Source organism: Anopheles coluzzii (assembly GCF_943734685.1).
Source record: "Anopheles coluzzii chromosome X unlocalized genomic scaffold, AcolN3 X_unloc_1, whole genome shotgun sequence".
NCBI lineage: Eukaryota > Metazoa > Arthropoda > Insecta > Diptera > Culicidae > Anopheles > Anopheles coluzzii.
In genome coordinates, this window is record NW_026054419.1 from 2,905,001 (window position 1) to 2,912,500 (window position 7,500).

Below are 7,500 nucleotides of genomic sequence, written 5' to 3' on the forward strand. Positions count from 1 at the left end.
ATCGCAGCATATGCCGCAGGCAAGCTCGTCGACCCCGATAGTGACGCCGCGTGAGACTCCTGTGCGAGCGACAGCGCAGAGCATCGCGCGAGATATGTACCCGAAAAAGTTGCCTATCTTTTCGGGATGCTCGAAGGAATGGGCAGTATTTCTCAACTGCTACAACGAGTCGACAAGAGCATGCGGATATACGGACGGCGAAAACACCATACGGTTAGTAGAGTGTTTGAAAGGCCCCGCTCGAGATGCCGTTCAGTCAAAGCTAAGACTGCCCAACGCCGCACCTCTTATCATCAAGCGACTGGAGAAGCTGTTTGGAAAGCCGGCTCAGCTAATAAGGCAGCTTACGGATAGTGTGCGGAAGTTAGATCCACCGAAACCCGAACAGTTGAATAGCCTGATCACGTTCGGGCTAGAAGTGGTGAACTTGTGTGACCACCTGACGCTCAGCAACATGAAAAGTCACTTTAACAACCCTGAGCTACTAGCAGACTTGGTGGAAAAACTTCCCGCTACGAGGAGGCTGGAATGGTCTCGGTTTAAAAACAAATTTGCCGAGCCAACTATTAAACACTTCGGGGAGTTCATGGAGGCTTTGGTGGATGACGCGTGCGACGTTACCGCGTATGTCCCCCCCCGAGCAGATCATCCAAGGACGTCTAGGAGTTTCCACTCACACGTCCACTCACAATCTGCCAAAACGGAAGCAAATACGAGTGTTTCGAGCGCCTCACAATTAAGTAACGTCAAGTGCCTGGTTTGTGACATTCGTGGACACGTTGCCAAACATTGTGAGTTGTTCAAACGGATGGATGTGGATGAGCGGTGTGAATGCGTATTAAGGCTACAACTCTGCTCGACCTGCCTTAACAAACACGGGTCTAAGCCGTGTAGATCACGATTTTTGTGTCGTGTACCAGGATGCAGCGGACGACATCATACTTTGCTTCACCGCGGCCAAAACACCCAGCAGGTGCACTACCAAACGCACCACGACTCTAGACAACCCGCAATTTTCCGCATCGTCTCAGTGACAGTCTACAACAAAGGGCGAGCCGTGGATGCTGTAGCTTTCCTGGACGAAGGATCATCCGTCACCCTGGTGGAAGCTGAATTAGCTTCAAAGTTGGGACTTGACGGAGAAGTGGAACCATTGGAGCTCTGCTGGACAGGCAATGTGACCAGGAGGGAATCTACATCGCGACGAGTGAGCTTCCAGATATCGGCGAAGGGGGAAGGGCGGCGCTATTCTATAGCAGCCGCCCACACAGTGAAACAGCTAAGTCTACCGTCCAATAACGTAAATTACGACGCACTGATAAGATCCTTTCTACACTTGCAGCACCTTCCAACGTCATCCCTGGAGCACCGGAAACCATCGTTGCTGATCGGTCTCAATGATGTGGATTTGATCCGACCTCTGGAAACTCGGTTCGGTCTACCCCACGAACCCATCGCAGTAAGGAGCGCCCTGGGCTGGGCCATCTACGGGCCAAACAACGCAAAGACAGGAAGGACGATGCTGGGAATGCATCAAATTCCCCAGCAACTAGAAGAGAGTTCCCGCGGAAAAGTCTGCGACGAGGGAACGCAAGACGATCTTCTACAAGAGATCCTACCGGAGAGCTCCCGCGAACCCCATCGCGATGAGGGAGCTAACACGGATCTACAGGAGGAATTGGTGATTCCACAACAATCGGCAGCTCAACAGGAAGAAAAGAAACACTGCGAGTGATACCAGACCTAGCAAACGCCCTTAAGAGCAGCTACAAGCGAGCAATCGTGTTGTCCGAAGCAATGTGGGATAGGTGGCTGAAAGAGTACGTCCCAACACTAAACCGCCGTACAAAGTGGCTTGAGCCGTGCAAGCCGCTTAAGCCGGGAGACTTGGTTTTTATCACGGAGGGACCGAGAAAAGAATGGATGCGAGCGATTGTTCAAGAAACGTTCCCGGGAACAGACGGTACAATAAGGCAAGCATTAATACGCACAGCGTCAGGGAAGGAATTAAAACGTCCGGTAGTGAAGCTAGCACTAATAAACGTAGAAGTAGATAAGGAACAGTTAACATAAAGAACCACAAGCACAATATCCCTACAAAGTAAAGTAGTGAACAACAAGTACGTGCAAGCAGACGTGTTCACGGGGTGGGGAATGTTAACACGAGGTCCCTAATTGACAGTCAAAGTTGTTATTGTTATTGTTGTTGTGGCGGTGACAGCTATTCGAACAGCATATTTTCGAATCATCCGTTCGAATGGCGCAAAGCTTTCGAAATGCTTCTAAAGTGAGACAGCCGTTGGATAGAAGAGCATAACCAGTTTGCGCATTAAAGGGACGAATCAGAAAATAGGTCGGCCGCGGTCAGCATAAGGGTCAACTGAGGTCGTTAAGAAAAAGGGACGCGCGCAAGCGTAAACAAAGTTAGTAGCAACATCAAGAGCAAAGGAGAAACTGCGGAAAACGTTTTTTAAAGTGTCGAAATATAAAACAGTTCCCACTATTAAAAGGAAAATTTCGCCAAGAGTTTTATTTAAGCCCTTTACTTGATTGATCGTTGCAACACTACGGTTTGGGAGTGCATGTCGGCGCCGAGTGCAAGTTACCGCGTTCAAATTTTGGTATGCAGCGCACTCGACCTCCAACATAACACTTCAACCTTGTTATTACTCATTCAAAAACCACGTTAATGATCCTTCCGCAGGTTCACCTACGGAAACCTTGTTACGACTTTTACTTCCTCTAAATCATCAAGTTCGGTCAACTTCGGCCGTGCCAACTGCAACTCACGAAGGAATCGCGGAAGGTGTGCCTCCAGAGACCTCACTAAATAATCCATCGGTAGTAGCGACGGGCGGTGTGTACAAAGGGCAGGGACGTAATCAGCGCTAGCTAATGACTAGCACTTACTAGAAATTCCAGGTTCATGGGGACCATTGCAGTCCCCAATCCCTACTAAATGAGCATTTGGGTGATTTCCCGTTCCTCTCGGAATGGGGGCGCCATAAGGCGAGAACACGCTGCTGCTCACATTGTAGCACGCGTGCAGCCCAGAACATCTAAGGGCATCACGGACCTGTTATCGCTCAATCTCATCTTGCTAAACACAAGTTGTCCCGCTAAGCAGGGCAAACTAAGTGACGGGCACCCGTGAGGACACCCGCCACTCCTAACGTCAGGTGCGCCCGGAGGCACACTACTGACAGCGTTCTAGTTAGCTTGACTGAGTCGCGTTCGTTATCGGAATTAACCAGACAAATCATTCCACGAACTAAGAACGGCCATGCACCACTACCCTTAAGTTTGAGAAAGAGCTATCAATCTGTCTTACCTCAATAAGTTCGGACCTGGTAAGTTTTCCCGTGTTGAGTCAAATTAAGCCGCAAGCTCCACTTCTTTTTTTTTTTTTTTTAAATTCTTCAAGAGTTCTTTATTGAGGACCATTGTTTCCCGAAAGAACCCCGCTCCTACCGGCGGGGGGTTACCACTAACGGATTTCCCCCCGCCGGGAATTCCGCCCGTTTGGGCCTTTCTCTTTATTTATTTGAATTCAAAAAACTTTTTTTTTTCACTATTTTTCCTTTCGTGAAAGGTTTTCGTTGCCGCCTTTTTAACATTAAATATGTTCCGGTAACCGTTGTCCTTGTCCTAATCCTTGCAGGTTTCACCGTATCATCACAGAGCTGCGTCAGCGCGCGGACACGTTCGCCGATGTTACGGCAGCTCGCTCGTCATCCGTGAGGCTGCTTCTTCGTTCGGCAAGCTGGGAGCTCGGCAGCTCGTCCCACGGGGGAGGCTGAGCCTCGACCTCCGCTTGCCGTTGCTCCAGCCGCCGCTGCCTCTCTCTCTGCCGCCGGTTAATGCGACGCCGCTCCACTTCCGCTGCAGATGGTGGTAGTCGCCCACGTCGTTGGCGACCCTGCGGAACAGCTCCTAGCACTCCGGCCCGACGCCTTTCCCGGTATTGGAGCTGCATAAAGTTACGCCGCAGTCGCCGCATCTCCATCGTGCGTGGGGAGGGAGGCAATCCCCGGCTGCGCGGGGGGATTGGCGGCTCTGGAGGGCTGACCTCCTCCTCCTCGACCTCCCCTGTCGGCTCCGCTACGTCGTCGGCCGCGTCGTCATTGGCCGCTGCGCGTGCCAAGATAGCCGGGACGACCTCGTCCACACCGAGCCGCTCCTGCCGACGCCGCTGCCGCATCCGCCGGGCGCTGCGGTTGCGCACCTCTCGGCGTCGCATCAGCCGTCTCCGCTCTGCCTCCGCCATGTCCTCGGGCGGGCTGGATGCAGGAACTGGCTGAGCAGCCTCGGCGGCTGCCAAGTTTTGCTGCTCCTCCCGCCAGTCCTCCTGCAGAACGGAGAGGATCTGCCGAGCCGCTTGCTGGATGCGGTCCCACCACTCCGCACTCTCCAACAGGCGGCTGCCGAGGTTGTCCTCGTCGACGCCGTGCAGCAACTCCGCGCGAACATCCGCGAAGCGGGGACACTGGAACAATACGTGGGCCACCGACTCGACCGACCCTGCGCACCTGGGACAGTCCGGGGATGGAGCGAACCCGAACACGTGCAGGAACTCGTGGACGAAGGCATGTCCACTGAGAACCTGCGAGAGGTAGAAATCTACCTCTCCGTGTTTCCGCCCCGTCCACAGGCGCACGTCTGGCACTTGTCGGTGGGCCCAACGTAAGTAGCGGCTGGTGTTATTCGCCGCCTCGTCGTCCCACTGTTGCTGCCACAGCTGCAGCGATGACTCCTTTTCCTCCTGGCGAATCGCCTCTCGACTGCTGTCCGGGCTTAACTGCAGTCGGTTGTAGCAGCGGGCGTCTTCCTTCACCAGGAGGTGGTATGGCAGTTCTCCGGCTAAAACCACCGCTACCTCGCAGCTCGTGGAGTGGAAGGCGCTCGTGATGCCCTGGGCCAGGGGGCGCTGCACGCGATCCAATATCCGCCTGCACCACTGTAGGTCCGAGGCTTCCGCCCAGACGGGTGCGCCATAGCGGATAATGGACGCGGCCACTGCGGCGAGCAGCTTCCGCTTGCTCACTTGGGGGCCGCTGTGGTTGCGCATGACGACACGCAATGCTCGCACCACACGGAGGGCCTTGTCCGCGACCATCTCGACGTGTGGGCGCCACGACAGGTGGTCGTGTAGCATGACCCCCAAGTAGCGGATCGACCGCTTCGAGCGCACTTCCACTCCACAGATGTTCACAGGGATGTTTTTGTATCCGCTTCGCTTGCTCGACACCATCAGCAGCTCCGTCTTCTCCGGCGCCAGGGAGAGTTTGTGCCGCACCATCCAGCTGTTGACCGCTGCCACCGCTTCCTCCGCAATCGCTGCTGCGTGTTCAGGAGTTGTCCCCGCTGCCAGGATCGCAAGATCATCGGCGAATCCCACGATGGAGGCGCCCTCAGGGAGCTCTACGGCTAGCACACCGTCGTACATTATGTTCCACAGTGTGGGGCCCAAAATGGACCCCTGTGGAACACCTGCCGATACTCGGCGGGTAACCGGCCCGTCCGCCGTGTCGTACGTAAGCTCCCTGTCGGCGAAGTAGTCCTGCAGTATGCGGCACAACTGCACGGGGACTCCCTTCGCCTGGAGCGCCTCGGCGATGCTCTGCCAGCTGGCCGTGTTGAACGCGTTACGGACGTCCAGGGCCACAACCATGAGGCAGCGCCGGTCACGGTTGTTTGTCCTTCCAAAGGACTTCGCCCTTCGTCCCGCGTCCACGACCTGCTGGATGGCCTGCAGAGTCGATCGCCCTCGCCGGAATCCGAACTGCTGCTCAGACAGTTGCGGACTCTCTGGATCCTCGATGTATTCGTTGAGCCGGTTCAACAGCAGCCGCTCCAAAGCCTTGCCCGTATTATCGAGCAGGCAAATCGGGCGGAAGGACGACGGCTCGCCCGGTGATTTGCCTGGCTTTGGCAGGAGCACCAATCGCTGCTTTTTCCACGGCTGCGGAAAGCAGGACGTGTCCAGGCACTCCTGAAACACCCGGCGGAAGGGCTCCGGTTGCTGCCTGAGAGCAACCGTAAGGGCGGCGTTCGGTACTCCATCAAGCCCAGGAGCCTTCCGCGGGTGCATGCTGGCTGCTATATTCTCCAGCTCGGTCAGGCCGATCGATCGGAGCGGCGCCATGTTGCCAACTCGGAGATCGGGCCACTCTACCGGCGGATGAACCGGGAACAAGGCGTCGACAATTCGCCGCAGTTCTGCTGGATCGCGTTCCGGGGCTGAGCGGGCCGCCTGGAACCAGTGGAAGACCTTCCGGAAAAAGTTTCCGGTTTCATCCTCCCTGATCGACAGCAAGAACCGGTCGAACGCCTCGTTCTTACTCGAACGAATAGCCTTCCGTAGGCTGTCTCTGGCAGCTAGGAGTTCCGTTTGGAGCTGCTCTTCCGGCGGGATTGTTCTCATCGCCATCTGCTCCTTTCTGGAGAGATCGTCGATCATTGCCTGGATCGCCGGAGTCCACCAGTAAGCTGGCCGACCTGTGTGGTCCTGCGCTGGGAAGACCCGCGACATCGTCTCGTCGCAGACGCTGGTCAGCGACTCGACCAAGCTTTCGACGCTGTTAGCTTGACGGGCGAACCCAGTCATGGCCAGCGCTTTCCCGAAAAGCTGGGAGTCAAACTGACTGGTCTTCCAGCGCGTACCGGCATTGCTTACGCGGGCCGGGCGCTGTCCACGCCGTGCTGCCCGATCCCTCGATGATGGTGGACTCACGCCAACCTCGTACCGGACGTAACGGTGATCACTGAGCGTTACCACGTCGGGAACGCGCCAGCCTCGGGCGCTGTCCTCGCGCGGGTCGAGACGGCTGATCACACTACTGGCGAACGTAACGTCCGGTCGGCTGGGCGGAAACCGAGTTGTGTCCGCTCGGTTCCCCTTGAACGTTGGCAGACAGTCTGCCTTGTTCAGTAGCACCAGCCCGAGGTTGTCCGCCAACTGGAGAAGCTCCAAGCCCTTCGGGCAAGTCCTGCTGCTTCCCCAGTCCAGGTGCATGGCGTTGAAATCGCCGGCCAGGAGAACCCGGCTGCACCCGCGGACGATCAGGTCGATCTTTTCCATAATGCTCCGGAACTCTGGGACTCCTGTCTGCGGCGACACATAGCAGCTCACCACAGCGATTCCACCGACGTCGGCCGCAACCACACCGAGGGTCTGACGGTGCCTGATACGCTGTATCGGCAGCCGGTTGCCGTTGACGACGATGGCAACCGTCTTACTCTCGTCCGTTACCCAATTGCCGTTATTGCGCGGTACGCAATAGGGCTCGGACAAGAGCAGAACGTCAAGACCCTCGGTGGTCAACACATGCAACGCCAGGTCCTGGGCGTTCTCGCAATGGTTGGCGTTGAACTGCAGGACGTTCAACATTGTGGTTGCGGGCCTGGGCACATGGGGGCGGCGATGCGGTGTGGGCCGCCACAAACGATGCACTTCGGATCGCAGGTGCATGATGCCGCGCGATGATCCGTGGCTCCGCA